This window comes from Papio anubis, chromosome 4 (genome assembly GCF_008728515.1).
Source record: "Papio anubis isolate 15944 chromosome 4, Panubis1.0, whole genome shotgun sequence".
Classification (NCBI taxonomy): domain Eukaryota; kingdom Metazoa; phylum Chordata; class Mammalia; order Primates; family Cercopithecidae; genus Papio; species Papio anubis.
This window is the reverse complement of record NC_044979.1, coordinates 94,395,250-94,417,694: the sequence shown is the minus strand read 5'-3', so window position 1 is coordinate 94,417,694 and position 22,445 is coordinate 94,395,250.

Sequence of the window (22,445 nt, the reverse complement as noted above, 5' to 3'; positions counted from 1 at the left end):
TCTCAAACAATGCAGGGGTTAGGGGTTTCACCCCCCTGCAGTTGAAAATCTGCATATAACTTTTGACTCCTTCAAAATGTAACTACTAATAGCCTACTGTTGACTGGAAGCTTTACTGATAACATAGTCAATTTACACATATTTTGTATGTTATATGTATATACATATTTTGTATATTATACAGTGTATTGATAGAATAAAAGTGAGCTAGAAAAAGAAAATGTCATTAAAAAATCTTAAGTAAGAGTCAATGTATTTACTATTTATTAAGTGGAAGTGGATAAAGGTCTTCATTCATCTTCACGATGGGTAGGCTAAAGGAGGAGGAGTTGGTCTTGTTATCTCCAGAGTGGCAAGAGCAGATGAGACTCTGCATATAAACAGTGGAATCCATGCTGTTCAAACCCGTGTTGCTTAAGGGTCAATTGTATATATACAAAACCGTGTATAAATTATATCTCAATAAACCTGACTTTAAAAAATACATAGTACATCATTGTTGGGGACTTACATAGATATGAGCCTTAGCAGAGAATGAAAGTGAAAGCCTCACTCTTTAGAAAACTCCTCATGCCCTTGTCCTTCCCATACTAGGAACCTCACTTTCAATACGCTTTTAAAACCCATATTTATCTCCAATTGCTTTTTTTTTTTTTAATGCAAACTATGGGAGATGGGCCAAGTTTTCATTTCTCGTAACACAGTAAAAATATTTATAGATATTTCAGCAACTCTGGCGCAATACACAGAACCAGTGAGTCCACATTACAACAGAAAGTTGGTGGGTGATAGTAAGTCAATTTCTCCTCTATTACACTGCTTCCTGTTGGCGAAACAGTACCAACCAGAAGAGTGGTGCTCAGAGCAATCAAGTGGCTCTTTAGAGCAAAGGGAAGGATACTTTTAAAAAATATTTATTAAAGATGTATATGGCATAAAACAACTTTTAAAAATTATTTTGTATTTTATTATTAACTAGTTATTAGTAATTAATAAGATTCCCATTGTCTCCTGTTCCCTAGCCCTTGCAGGAAACCAGAGTTACTAACCTTCCAGAGATACTCTATGCAAATGTGAGCATATGCATGTATTCTTTTTAATGCAAACAGAAGCATATACTATGTTCTTCACTTTGCTTTCTTTTTCTAGTGTTTTCAAAAAATATATGCTTATCGGTCTTAGTCCATTCGGGCTGCTATAACAGAACACCAGAGACAGGGTGGCTTATAAACAACAAAAAAATAGTTCCTATATTTTAAGAAGTCAAGATAAAGGCACTGGCAGATTCAACGTCTGGTGAGGGCCTGCTTCCTGCTTCATAGACAGCCATCTTTTTGCTGTGTCCACACCAGGTGGAAGGGGTGAGGGAACTTGGGAGTCTGTTTTTTAAGGGCATTAATCCCATTCATAAGGGCTCCACTATCGTGGCCTAATCACCTCCCAAAGGCCCTACTTCCTAACACCAGCACACTTGGGGGTAGGATTTCAATACATGAATTTTCTTGGGGTGGGGGTGACACAAACAGTCAGTATATAACACTATCTCATTACAAGATGCATTTGAAGCAGTTTATTATAATCTATGTAAAATAATGGTTTAGGAAAGTAAGACTCTAAGAGTTGTAAAAAAATAAAACGAAGTCAGCAGAGAGTTTAGTACAAAATACACATGCCCTAAAACACTGTACAACAAGAGGTGGGCTTCTAATGTGGCTCTGAGCTTTCTAGCAGCAAATGCAGAGGAAAATACAAGCAGTTATATGACTGTTGTGCCCATAATGTAAAAACTAACTGTTCTTTTCTTATATTTATGTATTCCCTCTGTGACAATTTTAATTATTGAATTAAAAATAAAACAAGCAACATTTACACCAAAATCATAAAATATCACCAGCTGGTTCTACAACCTGAGAAACGTTGTTTGTTTGTTTGTTTGTTTGTTTTCCCCAGGGAGCCTCATCTTTTAAAAAAGTAATAATGAAAATCTTCACATCCTCACATCATCTTGTTTTGTTCACTTTATATATGTACAAAATTAATCCACATCTCCACAGATAGAGATGACTTATGTTGGAAGCATGGAGCCCACGGCTGCATAGTATTCTATTATATGGATGTACCATAATTTATTTCCCCAGTCCCTTCTTGATGGGCATTTACAGTGTTTCCAGGATTTTGCTCTTGCAAACCGTGCTTTCATGAATTTCCTCATGCATGCATCATTCCACACATCTGTAAGCATATTTGTAAGGTAAATTCCTACAAGTGGACTTGCTGGGTCAATGTGTATGGCTAATGTTTATTTTGACAGCTATTAACAAATTGCCCTTCATGAACAGTGTGCCAGTTTCTACTTCACACTCCCACATAGGACTGTGCCTGCTTCCTTGTACTTGCCCTGCTTAGCATACGACCCTACTCTGTGATGTTGAAAAATAACTCTTATGAATGAGAATGAATATTGTTCTACCTGTTTAAGAGCATAATTTTTTCTTTTCTCTTCTGTGACCTATCTGTTCATATCTATCCCTTGCTCATTTTTTTCTATTGAACCCCGGGTGTGTGGCTTATTAATTGTAGGAATACCTTCTAGATTAAGGACTTTATCCCTTTGTACTATCTGTTGCGTTTTTCCCATTGTATGCTATTTGTCTTTTGATTTTGTTCATGGCATTGTTTTTGGCCATGTGGAAATGCTTTGTTTTTACGTGTTAAACTTTCTCAGTGGTTTTTAAAATGACTTATGATTTGGGGTTACATTTGGCAAGGCATTTCCTACTTCAACATAATCTTCACTCCTTTTCTCAAATTCTTTTATGTTTCAGTTTGGAATTTATTTAGTGTATGAAAGTTGAGTCATACTTCAAAGTTATTCTCTTCCCAATGGCAATCCAATTGTCCTGATAGTGAATAATCTATCTTCTCTCCCCACTCCTTGATTTGAAATGGAGACGGACAGCTTCTTACCCCGAAAGGAACCCATGGTAATCTGTAAAATACAGCCCAACACTGCTCTTTTACACCTCAGGCAACAGGGGAATCTAGGCCTCTATGTGAGGCCTCAAGAAAGGCCAGTTCAGCTCATGTCCCCTCCTCACCCAGCAGGACCAGGTGGATGCCAGGCTGGCCTGTGCCCCTGTACATGAATACACTACAGACTTGTGCTCTTATATCTCATCATGGATGCTCTGGGCAGATAAGATTTCTGAATACCTTGCTTTTTTTTTTTTTTTTTTTTTCCTCCAAGGGTGAGTTTCTCCAGAGTGAGACCTTCTCTAGGTGTTCCACTAGAGGGTGCTTCAACTATACATATTTACATAGATGTAAACATGACCTATGTTGTTTGTGTGGGCTGCACACACACACGCCAAGCAGCTGCTTTTTCCTGAACCATCTATGACATGGGCATGCAATCTGATTTTTAATTCCCTCAACTCCTTCCACACATGATCAGATGACCTTCCCAAAGATCCCTCCTCTCCCAGGGAGCTGCCAGAACCCACGGGTGTGGGAAATGGAGATCTACTGGATGGAACCTCTTAGCAGTGGTAGGAAAGGAGGCTCACGGGTTCGGTTTCTGTTTTTGCTCTTTTTCTCTGGAGGAGACTTTTAGTGATGATTTGGGCCTTCAGGGATTCCTTTGAAATACAGGAGAGGGCCACAGCTCAATTAAAAGTCACCGGTAAGTGTCCAAAATTCGGGAGCCACATAGACAGTGGGATGGAGCTGTTATTAGGTTGATACTCCCAGAAGATGAATCAGGGTCCGTGGGGGCCATGGAGAGATGGGGTAAAGGGGTGAGAGTTGCTGAGTGAGTCAAGCAGGTGGGCACTAGCAATCATCTGGGAGAAGCTAAAGGATGTAGATTTTTCAGAGATTTCCCTTTTAGGAAGGGAATTGCAGTAGTAGTTTAGATGATTACTTTTTTCTAGAAACTCAAAGTGGAATAAACAAGAAACGTGGACTTGGGGGTATTGGTGAGAAGAGCATGATATATCACAGAAAATGATGAAAGGAGCCCAATAACTTCTCGGGGCTGAAGATAATAAGGTAGGCATCTTTAAGAGACAGTGAGCAGCAACTTTTGAACTTTGCTGCATATTAGAATCATCTGGAAGGGCTTTTTAAAGAAATCTTGATTGCTGGGACTCTGACTCATGCATAAGCATTCTTTTTTTAAGTTTCCCAGGTGATTCCAATGTGCAGTCAAGTTCAAGAAACAATAGCCTAGATCAGTGGTTCTCAAGCTCAAGTGAATATGAGAATCACCTGGAGAGCTTACTCGACCACAGCTTACTGGGCCACACCCAGAGTTTATGATCCAATAGGTCTTGGGTGGGTGCCCAAAACTGAGTGCTTGAAATATGGTTAGTCTGAATTGAGATGTGTGATAAGTTTGAAATACACACCAGATTTCAAAGACTTAGTACCAAAAAAATACACAAATTCTCTCAATATTTTTATATTGATTACATGTTAAAATGATAACATTGGGTTTAATGGGTTGAATAAGATATATTATGAAAGCTCATTTCACCTGTTTCTTTTAACTTTTTAAAATGTGGCCACTGGAATATTTAAAATAACATATGGGCTTGCATCATATTTCCATTGATCTGTGCTGATTTAGATTAACATTGCACAAAAGACAATTTTTAAATCACCTGCATAGGAGTTACCTGGAGTGCATGTTAAAAAGTTTTCCTAGTGATGGCCTACAGATTCAGAATGTCGTGGGGGCAGCAGGGGGACAGGGACAGTGTCAGGGAATCTGCATATTGAACAGCTCCTTGAGCTTGACCTGCTAAAGTTTCACATGCTGGCTTAGGTGAACAAAGAAAAGGAGGGGACAAATAAAATTTTTTCATTTAGGATTTGGTGCATTCATGACATGGTTCAAGGCCAATGAAGAATTCAGAATGAGATGACTGAGGATGCTACATCTTCATAAATGATGCCTAAGTGAGGGAGTAACTTGTCTGGGGTTAGTGGAATTGGAGAAGTAGGAATTTGGGACATCTTTCTCCTCGCTACTCAAAACGTGGTCTCTGGATCAACAGCATCAGCATCACCTTGGAGTTTACTAGAAATGCAAATCTTAGGCCTTGCCCCAAACCTACTGTCTTAGTCCATTTGCTTTGTTAGAAAAGAATACCTGATGCTGGGCAATTTGTAAAGAAAAGAGGTGTATTCGAGTCACAGTTTTGCAGGCTGTATAAGAAGCATGGCACTGGCACCTGCTTGGCTTCTGGTAGGGCCTCAGGCTGCTTCCACTCATGGCAGAAGGTGAAGAGGGGCTGCGTGCAGAGAGCACATGGGGAGTGGACCAAGAAAAGAGGAGGAGAGGCCAGGCTCTTTTCAACACCAATTCTCTCAGGAACCAAAGGTGAAAACTCAGTGCCTTCCTTGAGAATGGCACCAAGGCATTCACAAAAGATCTGCCATAAGACTCCAACAATAGGGATAGAATTTCAACATGAGACCTGGGGGGCCGAAAAATCCCATATTCAAACCATAGCACCTACTGACTCAGTTTGCATTTTAACAAGATACTAAGATGATTCAATTACACCTTACAAATTGTTTTACAACTGTATTTGGGCATATTTTACGTATGTAACTTACCCATTTCAAGTGTACAATTCAATAATTTTTGGTGAAATTACCAAACTGTACAACCATCACTATAAATCAGTTTTAAAACACTTTTATAAGATTACCCCAATAAGATCCCTCATACCCTTTACTGTCAATCTGGTTCCTTCCCATCTCTTTCCCAGGCAACCACTGATCCACTGTCTCTATAAATTTGCCTTTTTTTAGACAATTCGTATAAATGGAGCTATGCAATATGTGATCCCTGTGTCTTGCCTCTTTCATTTAATGTAATGCTTTTTGTGGTTTGTCCATGCTGTACAGATACCAGTACTTCATTTCTTTTTATTGCCAAATAACATTCCATTGTTATGATTATATCCCATTCTGAAGCAGGAAATCTCCCTGACTCCTTTGTGATGGGAACTGGAGTGCACAGGTGCTAGAACTAGCCACAGCTTGGGTGCCAACAGGGGCAGACTCCATTTGCTTGTTCTCGCTGTGTTGTTCCACCCCTGCAGGAGGGGGATTGCGGGTGAGTGGGTGCAGGAGTTGGGGTGAGCGCTTTTGGGCACCGGTGGGAACAAAACTCTGTGCAGCCCCTGGTAACACCTGGGGGGTGCCCGCAACCTCTGAAGCCCCAGAAAGAGTGTTACAGTCAGTGCTCTTTTAGCTTTGCTGTCCACAGATGGCTTCAGTGTTAACAGCTCAGTGGAGGGTCAGTCTGACAGCCTTTTGCACCTGCACCCTAGTTCTTTTCTGGCATCCAGGAGGAGTGAGGTTGCATGAACAAATTGGAGATGGTAAATGCCATGGATTTTATTGCTGACGAAAGTGGCTCTCAGCTGGAAGGGGAGCTGAAAAAGGGATGGAGTGAGAAGATAATCTTCCCCTGGAGTCCGGCTGTCCCCAGACTCCTAAGCAACGCCATCAAGCTGTCCCTCTGAAATCAAGCTGCTGCTCTTTGACATCCAACCATAGTCTGTGATGTTCTGCTGCTTTTCCTCTTCTCTTCTTTTCCTCTGCCAGTGGAGCCTGGGGTTTTTATGGGCACAGGATGGAGCAGGTTGGGCCATGGGTGGTTTTGGAAAAGGCAACATTCGAGTGGAAAAACTGGAATGTATGTTCCCACTTTGGGCCAAGGTTCCAGGTTTGAGGATGGCACCCTAGCCAGGGACCACCCTCTTCTGCCCAGAATTTCCCTGCCTTCTGTCCGTATCCATTCTGTTTATGTGTTCCTTAGTTGATTTGTGGTTTTTTCCCCCCAATTTTAGGACCATTGTGGGTAACACCTCAAAGAACATTTGTGTACAAGTCTTTTTGTGGCATATGTTTTTATTTCACTTGGGTAGATAAGAGTAGAATCACTGGGTCAAATGGTACCGCACACTAAGACCTGAGAAGCACTGTTCCAGACGTTTTCTGTGTGTGCCAGGATGTGATAACCCCTTGGGTAATGGAATGCTCATGGGCTTGTCCAGGTCTGAGTGAGGCTTGAGTCTGTTACTAGTAATTGTGTGATGTTGAACAAATAACTTTGTTTAGTTGGTGAAGTAGATTTATCGTCCCTACTGCATAAGGTTACTGTGAGATATAAAGCCATATGTAGACTTTGGAGCAAAAAGAATCTAGGTTGAAGGCTAATCTGGCTAACTTTTTATGGTTGGAGAAGTTACCAAACCCCCAAGGCCAGTTTCTTTGTCTATAAATGGGGATAATAATACATTTCTTGCTTGGCTTAAATAAAATAATGTGTTCACTATTTTAACAAAATAATCAATAAACATTGGCAACTATTACATAAAACACCTAGCTCAGATTGGGTGCTCAGGAAATGCTGGGTCAGTACCAGATGGTTTCTACATCTTGGATCTTTCCTGGGGAAAGAGATCAACTAAGTGGACACACACACACACACACACACACACACACACACACACACAGCCCGAGTTATTTTGCTTTGTGTGGTAGAATCAGGAGCTTCTCCTAAACAAAGTTAAACCTTCTTGATGAACTCACTTGTGATTTGTAAGCATTCAACTCCAAGTCCAGGATACATGTCTGTGATGCTGAGGTTTCAGTTCTGGAACATGTAAATGTACACTACTTGGTTACAGGCTCAGATTAGCTCAGGAGCTTCTTGAGCACCATGGCTTAAGGAAGGATTTACCAGGGAGTCCTGGGCTATATTAGCTTGACTTAGCAGAGCAGAAAAACAACCTGCTGCAGCCAGGGGGGTCACGGGTCAGTGAGCTTGACTGACCAGTTTTTCAGATAATTCTAGGACCAGCTTTCAAGGGGAAAGTGAATATTGTCAACACTTCAGTTAGCCCCTGTTATAACCTAGACATACACCACGCTGACATGCCCTCTTCCTCATTCTAATACAAAGACCTCTTGCAAAAAGACAGACATTTACACATGGGCACAGGATGCCTAATTATAAGAGCTTTTGTGCATAACCCTGTCCTTAGATGAGGTCTGATGCCCTTGACTCTCCTCATCCATTCCCTTTGCCCAGGTGGCTGCAGGCTAACATGACTACGTCCCTCTCTGTAGCAGGAAATGTCCTGCATCTCTGCTGGCCAACTGTGTCCACAGTCTGTTGTGTCTGTGAGGACCTGCTCAGTGAAGAAGTGAGGAGATCTCTTTCTTGCTGTCTCTAGAAGGCCACTGTATTAGCTTACTCAGGCTGCCACAACAAAATATCTCTGATTGCTTGGCTTAAATACCAGAAAGTTATTTTCTCCCTGTGGTGGAGGCTGGAAAGTCCAGGATTGAGGTCTGGTAGGGTTCAGTTTCTGGTGAAGGCACTCTTTCGGGTTTGCAGGGGCTGCATTCTTTCTTTGGCACGGCAGACACATCGCAGAGAGAGGAGTTTTCTGGTGCCTCTCCTTATAAGAACACTCATCCTATTAAATCACGGCCCCACTCTTATGACCTCATTTAATCTTAATTACCTCCTTATAGGCACTATCTCCAAATACAGTCACATCATGGGTTAGGGCTTCAACATAAGTGTTTTGGGGGAACACAATTTAGTTCACAGCAGCCACTTACCAGAAGGATGGTTTAGGAAGATCCCACTGTTTGGTGAATACAACTGTCTTCCCCGTTGGTGGAGGTGGGAAGATGTGAGAGCTGGAATGGGAAACATCTGCTATAAAGCTAATGCCAGCCAGTCTTGCGTTAGGCTTGAGAAACTAAGTCCTAAATCAATTGTGTTCACAGGGATAAAATGATTATCATTGCAAAAACGGAGGCTAAGAGTTGAAAAGTGGATATCATCTCACCTTAAGCATTAAAAATGGGGGAAAAAAGAAAAAGCCTTCTGACTCAGGCACCAATTGCTTAGCTTTAATTGTCTATGTGACTGCGATTGCAAAGCTGTCTCCCAGCATTTAGTAGAAGTATTAAAGCGTATTAGATCACTGCTGGGGCTTAATGACAACAGGAATCATCCCAATTCAGAAGGCAATTATTTATCTGGTGACCTTTTACAATGTGGCAAGTTTTCCTTCAGGATTTTTTACAGTGACAGATATTTCCAATAAACGTGGGTCTCTCCCCTCCCCCCAATCAATTGTTGGTATTTGAATGTCACGAAACTAAAAGCTGTGAAATTAAACCTGCTGTGCAAGTTACGAAAATGGGGAGACTGAAATGAGACTGTAGGTCCCTTTTATATAATATCAGTGCAACATTATGGTACAAATGCAGGGAAAATAGACTGTTGTGTTGATGGGAATATGTAGCATTCGGCATGGAGTCTTTGTCTGGAGGGGTTAATGTCAATTTCTTTAATTCAACACTGCCATGATTGCTGGGTCTCGCCAGAGGACTTTGTATTTGCTTTCCCAATTTCTATCCCAATCAGCTGTGACACTGCAGACAATTTCTTTTGTGATCTGCACAGCTCTAAGGTCAAGGGAACAGGGGCCTGGATCAACCCATCACAATACATGGACTTCTAAAGGTGCTTTTATGTATTGATCTGAAATGTCTCTGTGATTTCCAAGCACATGTGATTTAGTGGACTGTATTTATGTCACTGTGATCATTGATTGCTCTCAAAATCACTGGAAGGGAGGTTGCCATTCCCATCTTTGATTTACAATGGAGAATGCTGTGTTCATAGTGTTTTAAATATAGGTTTAATTTCTCGGGTGTGTTAATGGCCAACAGATCAGAAGACAACCGCTATTGAAAAGATAATTGTTACTCACAGTTCCCAAAAGGAGGAGGCATGCTGCACCACACAGGGTCACACGGGGAAGCACCAGGGTGGATCAGGAGGCAGAGGGGGTTAGGGGAAGACTTGGGCAAGAGGCTTTAGCATGACTTCCCTGGAAAAGGAATGGGCGAGGCAGGGTAAGCAGGCTGAGGATCGACCATTTCAGCATTTCAGCAGGCTCTGGGGCACACAGGCTGTCCCCAGCCATCTGGTACCTGACCCTGGGGTGATGAGAGCTGGTGGATGATGGTCCAGAAGGTGACAGCCTGATAAAGCAGGTGGTTGGGGTGTGAGGTCTGGAATGGTTTGTTTGCATATCAAAAGTGCACTGGCAGATAAGTTCTTTATTATCTCTAGAAATTGGCTGTCTCCGGGAAGGGCAGTTTCTCCAGGGTCAGCAAGGCCCCAGGTGTCAAAGCATCAGAAACACATTGTTACTACACAGAGGAATGAGGTGCTGTGCATTAGGACTCAGGGCTAGTCTTGGGCTGAATGATACTTAGAAAGCAAAATATAGAGGTTTCTGGAACCTAACCACAGAATCATAGTTTCAAGCTGAAGAAGAGACCTCCAGATCATCCTGCCTTCTTATATGAATGAGGAAATTGGAGCTCAGAGAGGTCATGTGGCCTGACCAAGGTCACCAAGCATCATGACTTCTTTCTCCTCTGTCCAGTCCCTTTCCATACCATCCTGATTTGCCCACTACTTTTCAGTGTTATGACCCTGGTCCTGTCTCTCCCACATCCCTCCAATATACAGGCACACAGGGGAGGATTTCTCTTTTTTACCCAGTTTCCTAGACGTGAGCAGTGATTGTGTAACTGGCCCATTTTGGTTTGGGGCAGTGTCAGAGCAAAAGAAAGTGGTGTATTGGAAGAGGTCTCCATCAAACCAAGCTGGGAAGCTCTGCTTGAAAGAAAGGAGCCCTCTATTCTATTCATAAACAGACCATCCTTCTGATGAGAGAGTCTCAGTGTTCCCTTTTTGATAAATTTACCCTCAAGACCTTACATCTTTTTCATAACATGTCCTCAGGTCTGATATATTTCCTTTGGTTCTGTTACCGTAACCAGCCCCCGGTGTCTAGACATTTCTTTTTCTACCAAGGTAGGAGGGTATATTGACTTTTGCAATTTGTACTAAGTTTAGTTTTCAACAGAGTTTCAGATCTGCAGTATGAACAACTTTCCCTAGTTTGAGTTGTGTGGTCAGCGAGCAACTTGCTGTGATCCTCGACCTTGGATGCACATTAGAATTATCTAGGGACCCTTTAAAAATCCAATGCCAGGCCAGGCGCGGTGACTCACACCTATAATCCCAGCACTTCGGGAGGCCGTGGCAGGTGGATCACCTGAGGTCAGGAGTTTGAGACCAGCCTGACGAACAAGGTCAAACCCTGTCTCTACTAAAAATACAAAAATGAGCTGGGTGTGGTGGCAGGCGCCTGTAGTCCCAGCTACTCAGGAGGCTGAGGCAGGAGAATTGCTTGAATCTGGGAGGCTGAAGTTGCAGTGATCTGAGCTGAGATTGCGCTACTGCACTACAGGCCTGGGTGATGGAGCAAGACTCTGAAAAAAAAAAAAAAAAAAAAGAAAAATCCAATGCCAGATCCCCCTCCTCAGACATTCATACTTGATTGAGCTAGGGTGGGGCCCAGGAAGTGGGATATTTTTGATGTTCCCAAGTGATCCTACTGTGGAACCAGGAATACAAATCACTGAGCTAGAGGGAAACTGGCCAGCAGCGACAGGAAGGTGATGCCCTGGATTCATCTAAGAGGATCCACAGGCCTGAGATACAGAAACCACTGGCCAGATGGTCTTCTCATTTCACACAGGACACCCCTGTTCCTGCCCCCAGTCTGAACACACAACCTGATGACAGCACACTCTGCCTGAAAATCCTTCAATGCTTCTCTACTAACTGAAACTAAAGTAAAAAAATCTGCGGTGTCGGTGTTGTGGTTACTATTACTTATGTAGCAAACCACTCCCAAATGTCAGCCATTTTATCACGCTCATGGATTCTGTGAGTCAGGATTCAGACAGGACACAATGAGGACGGCTTGCCTGTGCTCCACACAGTCTGGAGTCTCTGCTGGAACCTGCCAAGTTGGGGGCAGCTTAATAGCTGGGAGCTGGAATCATCTGGAAGTGTCATCACTCACGTCTGGAGTTGATGCTGGCTGTCGGCTGGGATCTCAGCTGGGGCTGTTGACCTGAGCACCCACCTGCGGCCTCTCCTTGTAGCCTGGTGGCCTGAGTATCGGCACGGTGGCCTCAGGCTAGCTGGACTTCTCAGCTGGTGGTTCAGTGTTCCAAGAGTCAGAAAAGTGCCTTGTTGGACCCAGCCTCAGAAGTCACAAAGCATCACTTCCTTCTGCTGCATTTGTAAAGCAGTCATAAACCTGCTCAGATTCAAGTGGAGGGGATGTAACCCTGCCTCTAGATGGGGGAGGGTGGCAAGCTCCCACTGTGGAAGAGCACGTGGGATGGGAGCTATTATTGGAGACATCTTTAGGATTTTGCTTCGCTGCAATGGCTGTATCTCATTGTCTTATTCTTCACTCCAGTCCAGCTAATATGTTTACAGTTCCCAGAAGACACAATTCTCTTCCTTCTCAGGGAAGGTATTCATGCGGTGCTGGGTGCTCCCCGGTGCAGCTGGGCCTCTCTCTGTGTCTCTCAGATGGGCCTTCATCCCACTGCAGGCTGTTGGGGGATTCAGGGCTCCCTCTCCCTCACTATTCTGTAAGTTTCTTCAGGATAGAAGCTGTTTTCTTTTAATGTTCCCAACACTTAGCAGTGTTTGGCCTAAAGTGGGTGTTCAAAAAATAGTAACAAATGTAGTTCTATTATGGTGCACACACGCCTTTTAAAACTAAGATTTAAAAATTAGACTTGCCTCCTAGGCTTGCAACACTTCCGCAGTATTGAAGAGCTTAGGGAATCCCATGGGAACTGAGACTCACCAGTTTCTCCTGCTTTGCACTTGTCCCTCAGCCCTAGGTGGCCATTTACATCCCTTTCGGCTTCTCATTCCCATTACGAAAAGGCCTCCCTTGAGTATCAATAATAAATTTGTTAATGTTGCCGAAGTGCTCAGAAGATGGAAAGAGCTGTATGTAAGCTAAATATTATTATTAATAATGGTATGAGATTGATTATTCATTTCCGCAGCACTTCTCCTATTTGGTCTGTGCAAAATTGGAAATTGGTTGTGTTAAATTGGCTTACCTGCTCCATTTGGCCCTGTCAAGAAAATCAATGATACACACATGAATATTCTTCCATGTACATAGCCATTTTCAAAGTTAGATGATCATCAATATTTATTGTAAGCAGTTATGGAAAAAAATGGATGAATATTTAACACATGAGAGCATTTAGGTATTATTAAATGTGCCTGGCCAAGCAAATTTTGAAGCTATATTTGGGCTTTAACTTACAACAGAAAATCCATATTATTAATTAGATACATGGTCATGTTTGAAAGGCCATCTCTGGAAAGGTCTTGGAATCTGAAGGCAGAGAACAACTTCTGAATGGCAAAAGCTACTCTATGCCCTTATGCCTAACCAAGATTTCCAGACAATTGCAGGATCGTGCCTTTAGACATTTCCTGGTTTTACTGGTGAGACAACATCCTAATGTGAGGTATGAGAAATTCCCAATTTGGAGACACATGTGCTTCATGGGTCCTGGATTCCCGTATCACAAGTGATAGCGAACTTTGCAAGAAGGGACGTTGCTCGCTGAATGGTTTGAAGGAATAGGCTCTGATTCCAGAAGCATCAGAAAGACGATGGAGCAGGTGCTGTGGGAAGAGCATGGGAGTATTAGTAGGAAGTGAGAAAAATGTGGGTTCTAATCCAGTCTCAGCTGTGTGGCCTTGGGAAATGACTTTTTCTCTATGGACCTTGGTTTTCCTCATAAGTAAAATGAACTACGAGATCTTTAAAGTCCTTTCTGGAGCTAACTCTTAAAAACTTTATAGACGTTGTATTGAACTCAGTGTATGAAGCACCCGCATTTGTTTTGCCCTACCCGATAACCCTCCCCCAAAACCCACACAGTGAAGAACCCCAGACATTGAGCTCTGATTTGGTCTTTAGACAGGAGTCAGAGTGGCTGTAGCTTCCAGGCCTGACCCAACGGGGCCCAGAGACTTTGGCTCCTGACAATACTTCTGGACTCAGATGGAGCCCCATGACACAGGGTAAAAGTTAGAAAAATTTTTCTGTGAAGAGCCAGCTAGTAACTATTTTAGATGGTCCTTGTTGCAACTACTCCACTATGCCCATGAAAGCAGTAACAGAGACTACCTAAGCAAATAGCTGTGGCTGTGTTCCAATAAAACTCTATGGAAACAAGTTTGAATTGCATACAATTTTCCCATGTCACAAAATATTGTACGTCTTTTTATTTTTTCCCAATTGTTTGAAAATATACAGGCATTCTTAGTTCAAGGACACACAAAATCAGGAGGACTGCCCATGGTATAACTGGGGAAGGGTCCACCTGTGGTCTTCAGGGTGAGGGAGGTGAGATGACACATCCTATAGGGGTGCATAATCCATGAAGTGAAAGCAGCGCCCACCTCTGCCAGCTCATTAATTCCACACTAGAGGTGGCAGCACAGAGGAGCACACTCTACTAGGGGGTGGAGAGTGTTCTGAGTTCTTCAGTTTCCTGCCCCGTAGGAGTCCACCCACAGCATATCCCCTACGAGGCAGCAGAGACAGGATGAGCCATGTGAGGGTTCTCTGCATTAGGGTTCTCCAGAGAAATAGAATCAATAAGAGATATATAATACATACTCCTGTGTGTGTGTGTGTATCAATATCTGTGTAGGTGTGTGTGTATATATATAGATCTGTGTGTGTATATATATATAAAGATCTCTCTCTCTCTCTAAATATATAGAGACATATATAGATATACATATCCCTGCTTGTGTCTCTCAGCTAATGAATGGCATTGCTTCCTATTCCACTGAGAAAATGGAAGCACTCTGAGAGAACTTGTAAACATTCCCAGCACCACATCTACCTGCCTAACAAAAAAATTATATATATACAAAATTATATATATATATATATTTAGAGAAAGAGAGAGAGAGGAGAGATTTATTATAAGGACTGGCTCACATAATTATGGAAGCTGAGAAGTTCCAAGATCGCTGTTGGCAAGCTGAAGACGCAGGAGAGCTGACTGTGTAAGTTCCAGGTGGAGGGCAGGAGAACACCAATGTCTCAGCTCAAAAGTCAGGCAGGTGGAATTCCTTCTTACTAAGATTTTTTGTTCTATTCAGGTGTTCGGTTGATTGGATGAGGCCCACCTAAGTTAGGGAGGGTAATCTACCTTTCTCAGTCTATGGATTCAAATGTTAATCTCATTTTCTCATCCAGAAACACTTTCATGCACACACCTAGAACAATGTTTGACCAAATGTCTGGGCAACCCATGACCCAGTCAAGTTGACACATGAATTGATCATCCCACCCTCCTGATAGCACTTGGCTCCTCCACGTGGATCTGCTAACTTTTGGTCAGGCCTAGCACAAACCTGACCAAAATGGGCTCCCTGGCAACCACACTACGTTCTCCTAGGGCAATCACTTTCCCTCTCTCCTAAATGACCATTGCACTTATTTTCATCTCTCCTAAAACCTCCAAGCCTTGCTCCCTGCTTCTCTCTCTCAGTTAATGACATTGCTTTCTACTCCACTGAGAACATGGAAGTGCGTCTGAGAGAACTTGTAAAAGTTCCCAGCACCACATCTGCCTGCTTACCAAAATCTGCCCTGTGTGCGCTGCCTTCCTTTCCATTCCTGTAGAGGAATCCCCTTCTTTCTTTTTTTGAGGCAGGGTCTTGTTCTGCCACCCGGGCTGGAGTGCAGGGGTACAATCATGGTTCACTGCAGCCTCGACCTCCTGGGCTCAAGCGATCCTCCCAAATCAGTCTCCCTACAAACGCACACCGCTATACCTTGCTAATTTTTTGTATTTTTCTGTAGAGACAGGGTTTTGCCATGTTGCCCAGGCTATTCTTGAATTCCTGGGCTCAAGGGGCCCTCCTAAAGTGCTGGAATTATAGTCATGAGTCACTGCATCTAGCCTCCCCTTACTCCATGGAAGCAAGGAAATCAGTAGAAAACTGGTGCAGCTATGAAGCAGGGAGACAAGGGCTGCTCAAACCAGGTGATGGCCGGGAAATTGGTGAGAAATGGTCAGATTCTGGATATAATTTAAAGGCAGGGCCAATAGGGTTTGCTGATATATTAGGTGTGGAGATTTAAAAGACAGGATGCAATGATGATTCCAACGTTGTCGGCCTAAACAACTGGAAGGGTGGAGTTGCCATCAACTGAGATAGGAAAAACTGTCTGGAGAGTGTATGGATTTGTGTCCCCCCATATTCACATGTTGAAGTCCTAATCGTCAGGACCTCAGAATGTGTTCTTATTTGGAAATAAGATCATTGCAGATGTAATTAGTTAAGTTTTGAGGTCATACTGGAGTAGAGTGGGTCATTAATCCAATATGACTAGTGTCCTTTTAAAAGGGTGACATTTAGACACAGGAACACACAGGGAGAATGTCATGTATGTGAAGATGATGGCAGAGATTTACCAGCCAAGGAATTCCCAAATTGCCAGCAAACCACCAAGAGCTAGGAGGTGGAATCGATTCTTTCTCACAGCCGTCAGAAGGAGTCAACTCTGCTGACACCCTGATCTTGGACTTCTAGTCTCCAGAACCGTGAAACAAAAAGTTTCTGTAGTTTAGCCTACCCAGTTTGTGAAACTTTGTTACAGCAGCCCTAAGACACTACTATTGAGAGGTTTACGGGGAATGGAGGATAGGGTTTTGGTTTCAGCCCCATTAAATATGAGATGCTGATTGAATATCTGATGTCAAGTAGGCAGCTGGAGGTTAAAGTCAGAAGTTCAGGGGAGAGGCTCAGACTACACGTTTATTTTGTTGTTACCATACCCCTGGTATGTAAAGCCACGTGATGAATGAGATCTAGAGACCTAGATAGTGAAAGTAAACAAAAACGCTAAGAGGTCCAAAGACAAGTGCAATGTTAAGGCTGAAAAACCAAGAAAGACCCAGAAAATGAGACCGAGAAGGACCGGCCTGAGCAGGTAGGAAATGAGGAGTATGTGGTGTCCCAGAAGCTGTAGGAAGAAGGGTTTTAAGAAGGATGGAGAGAGAGGCTGTGTCCAGTGCTGCTGGAGAAGAAGAGGATAACTGAGAATTAACCACTGGAGTTAGCAACGCAGATGACCTAGTGATTTTAGTGGAGTGGTGGTGGTGAGGTCCTGATTGGAGTGGGTTTAAGAGAGGTTGGGAGGCAAGAAATTGGAGAGAATTATTTTCTATGAAAGGAAGCAAAGAAGGGCTGGGTGTGGTGGCTCATACCTGTAACCCCAGTACTCTGGGAGGTCAAGGCAGGGGGATGGAGCCCGGGAGCTGGAGACCAGTCCGGGCAATGTAGTGAAAGCGCATCTCTACAAAATGTACAAAGGAATTAGCCAGGCATGGTTGTCTGTGCCTGTGGTACCAGCTACTCAGGAAGCTGAGGTGAGAGGATTGCTTGAGCCTGGGAGGTTGAAGCTGCAGTGAGCCCTGGTCACACCACTACACTAAGCATAGGCAACAGAGCGAGACTTTATCTCAAAAAAAAAAAAAAAAAAAAAAAAATTTAAAAAAAATCAAGCAAACAAAAAGCAAAGAAATGGAGCAGTAGCTGGGGGCACAAGTGGGTTGAGAGGGAATGTGTATGTATGTGTGTATGTGTGTTCATATGTTTAATATTGGTGATATAGTTTGGATATTTTTCTTCGCCCAAATCTCATGTTGAATTGTAATCCCTGATGTTTGGAGGTGGGGCCTGGTGGGAGGTGTTAGGGTCATGGGTGTGGATCCTTCCTGGTGTGGTGCTGTCCTTGTGATAGTGAGTTCTCATGAGATCTGGTCATTTAAAAGTATGTGACACTTCCCCTCCCCACACTCGCTCTCTCATTCCTGCTTCTGCCATATGACATACCTGCTCCCCCTTCACCTTCCATCATGATCTTAAGCTTCCTGAGGCATCCCTAGAAGCCAAGCAGATGCCAGCGCCATACTTCTTATAAAGCTTGCAGAACTCTGAGCCAACTAATCCTCTTTTCTTTACAACCAGTGTCAGGTATTTCTTTATAGCAATGCAAGAAGAGCCCAATGCCACAGAGCAACAATCCTATATGTGAAGGGGAATAATCTAGAATAGAAAAGGAAAGTCATAATGCAAGTAAAAGAAGATAGAATTGCTGAGGTGATGTGCTTGAATAGATGAGAGGGATTGGGAATGAGGGCACAAGTGGAGTGTTGGCCATGGGCAGCCCTCGTCTCCCTCCTTCATTGCTGCAGCAATTTTTTACTGATTTCCTTGCTTCCATAGGAGTAAGGGGAGGCTGGGTGCGGTGGCTTATGCCTGTAATCCCAGCACTTTGGGATGTTCAGGAGGGTCCCTGGGGCCCAGGAATTCAAGAACAGCCTGGGCAACGTGGTGAAACCCTGTCTCTACAGAAAAATACAAACAATTGGCCTGATTTTCTTGCTTTTAACCTTGCCACCCACAGTCTAATCAGTAACTCTCACAAATACAGTAGCAAGAGTGATTCATTTAAAACATTAGTCAGATTATGTCATTCTTCTCAAAACCCTCCAAATGGTGTCACAACCACTTAAAGTAAGAGCCTGAATCCTTACAAGGCCCCACTGCCCGGCTCCCCATGGTCTCTCTGACCTGTGATCACTCTGCTCCAGTCACATTGATTACCTGGCTGTTCCTTTAAGGCATCAGGAATTCTCTTGTCTGGAATGTTTCTTCCTCATGGCTCACTCCTTCACCTCCTTCCTATGTCTTCCCAAATGCTCCCCTTCAGTGAAGCTTTCCCAAAACACCCTAAATAAAGTTGCAACTCTTCCCATATATATATATTTTTTTAATGGAGCTTGTGGCAAAAGTGAGGCAAGGAAAGTTTGTGCCTAAGATATCCTACTTTCAAGTGTAATTAATAATGCAAATTATTCCCCAACAGCACCAACCTGGTTTGTCTACGAACAACCAGAGGCAAGCAGGCACTTAGATCAGATAAATTTTTTAATGTCATAATTTTTCTTCCTTCTGGAGGAAGCAAGCTCGAAACTGCCAGAATGAGTGACCATGAGTTGACAGTGGCCAGTGTTGCAAGAGATTATAACTCTTGGTCAAGGGCAATGTAGATGGCTTTGCAAACTCATTCAACACTCACGGAATCCCAGACATTTTCAGTCTGGATAGTTTTGTAGCCAGGAAACTTGATACTTGGACTCAAAGGAAATTAAATTAATGTTTTTACACCCTGATTTCATAAATGTCCAAATTTTTATATGAATTTAACTGAGAAATTTGGAATGTTTCTTGCAACATGCATTTCATATACCCCTTAGCACTGTGAGGTTCCTTGAGACTCTAAATGTCCTGCCAACCAAGGAGAAAAAGAGGGCATCCCTTGCTCAAATTCTGCAGAACTTCTTACCCTGGATCCCTTGCACTCAGCCTTATTGCAGTCACTTCCCATTGTAGCTGCTCTTCTCCAATTGGTCTGCTGTGCTTTCCAGTGGGTGTCTCCTATTCTCAAGTCTGTCAGACACACTGATATTTCCTTCTTTCCCTCCTCCCCATGGCCTCCGCCCCACCTCCGACAGGCTGCAGTGTTTGTGACTGATGGAGGTTGGTCTTCACCCACTTGTGTTTTGGGGTTTGTGGTGGACTTTTCACTGGCTTTGTTGTACATGTTGTCCCCCTAGGCAACCAGCCTCTATCCCAAACCTCCCTCTTATAAATCTTATGGTAGGATTTATTATCCAAAGGATAATAATTTAAACCCAAAGAGGGTAAGGAGCTTGCCTGGGGCCTCACAGCTTGTGAGCAGTGGATCTGGGGTTGAATCCCAGTCTGTTTGACTCTGAAGTTTTTCTCATTACATTATTCAAAAATGACATCTCTTAATAGTGTGATTATTAACATACGCCATTTACTCTTCCGGGACAATTATCCTCCCTTCGGTTTTTCCCCCGAATCCCTAACTGTTCAGTGTCTTCTGTTGTGCTCCACCTACATTTGCTTTTTGGGAGAAACATACTCATTCCTGTGGTTTCATCAGTCACTTCTGTACAATGTTTCTATTTTCCCACTCTCCAAATATCTTTCCTTTAACACCGTATCCCAGCTGTTACACTGAATTCGGGACATGTTCATAGGGATGTGAATAGGACCCACCTTAGATTCAAGTCTAAAAAAACACAAAAACAAAAACAAGTGGTGCCTCTCCTGACCAGAACCTCCTCCCCAGGCTCTTCCGCTACATTTCGGCTCGCCTGCTTGATTTCACGCCATCTGCTCCATGAAGAGGGGCTTCTCAGTAGAGTTGTCACAAGCATTATGAAGTGTTAGCAGCAGCTGGTTAAGCATATTTATGCTACAGTAGAAACATGAGGGTTGGATACAACAGCACAACATGGACTATTTTGGCAAGGAAGAGTAATGGGCGACAGATGTGGTACATGATGTTTCTGTGGTAGAGACCAGCATGACCTGAGCATATCTCAAAGGCAGGATAAACCCAGCTCCTGTCATGTGGAAATGAACAGTAGAGCCTGGACAAAAGCAACTCTGGGAAATCTGGCTGGATAATCAACTCTGGGATGTGGGTAAAACCATTACTTTAGATGTGAGACACTCAGAAAGTCATTGAATTTCTGTGCCCCGGTTTTCTTATCTGCAATGCTGCAAATCCTAGCAAGTACCTCATAGCGTTGTAATGAGGATTAATTGAGATAACAGAAGGAAATCTTCTAGTTCAGTGACTAACACATAGTAAAAGAGCTCAATAAATATTAGGAATTATTATTATCATCTTCCTCACCATTATCTGTATGTTACGTAAAGTTGAACATGCCCACTGAAGTGTGGTATTTTAAAGGAAAGCTATGAAGCAACATAAAAGAAAAATAGATTTTATTCATTTATCCATTTACCCAAAAAATATTTATCAAGTGCTTCCCATGTGCTGGACATAGTCCCAGCATTAAAGATATCACAGTAAACCAAACAGAAGTGGTCCCTCATGGACACTTTGTTCTAGTGAAGGAAGACAGAAAATAAGCCAAGAAAAAAATAAATGACATATGCAAACAAAACCAAAAATATTAGAACGTGATATGCATTCTGCAAATAATTAAAACATATTTCTGGGACAATGACTGAGTGGATACTTTAATTCAGATGGTCTTGAATGATAAGCAAGAGACCGTCATGGGAAGGTCAGAGATACAGCATGCCAGACACAAGGCATAGCAGTGCAAAAGCTCTAAAGTGGGAAGTATTTTGGTATATCTGGGGAGGGGAAAGGAGGCCAGGGCAATCTCAGAGAAGTAGGCAGGCCAGGTAATATACGGCCTTATAAACAACAGCAAGGAGTTTGGAATTTATTCTGGGGCAACTCGAGTCATTGGTACTGGATTAGTTCTCTTACAGTAAACAACTGTATAACTCGAAAAATGTATGAAACAATGGCTTTCAGACATTGGATAAAAGGCAGAGCAAAACTGTGATCCTTGAGAGAAGAGAAGCACCTTGGCTTTCTGTGTGGATGCACTTTCTGGAACACAGTGTAGGGAAGTAGGGCACAGGCACAGCATAGCAGTCTCACTGAGATGAGTAGGCAGAGATCCATGTTTGGGGGTGCTAAGGCAGCTGCAATTTCATAAGGCAGAATGCCAGAAAGGAAGGAGTTATACACAGAAGAAATTCCAAAAATCTGCATAGGAGTTTTCCTCAGTCTTCGGCCAAATATTAAGATACACATGCAAAGGGTAAGGCTGATGGCTGGGCTGAGAGTAGCTTCTGGGGAGCTGTAAGCTGAACAGAGATTTCAAAGGTCAAACAGTGCTCTTTAGGACAGATTGAACACTGCACAAGAAAAAAAAATATAGAAACTGGCTAAACTAAACACACAAGAGAGAGGTAAACCAGAAAAAATGGAAGAGAACCTTACTGACTTGTAGGACATTGCCAAGCGGTCTCACATGTGTAATTGGAATTCCAGAAGGAGAAGAGAGATATTTGAATAAAAGATGCTCTAAAACTTTCCAGATTTAAAGAAACATATTAACTTGCACATTCAAACAGCTCAAAAAAAAAAAAAAAACTACAAGCAAGATAAATACAAAGAAAATCATACCTAAGCACATTACAGTCAAATTGCCATAAATAAAAAAGAGAAAATAGTAAAAGTACCAAAAAAAGACACATTGCATTTGAAGGAACAATGATAAGATTAACACATCTTCTTAATAAGAAACAAGGCAAGTTAGAAGATGGAACAACATCTTTGAAATACTGTAGGAAAAAAAAAAGTCAACCTAAGTTTTATATCCAGCAGATCTATCCTGCAAAAAATTAAGGCAAAATAAAGCAATTTTCTGATAAATAAAAGCTGAGAGAATTTGTCACTCTGGGAATTGTACTATGAGAAATGTTAAAGAACTTGGAAAGATGGAGGACTAGAAGAGGT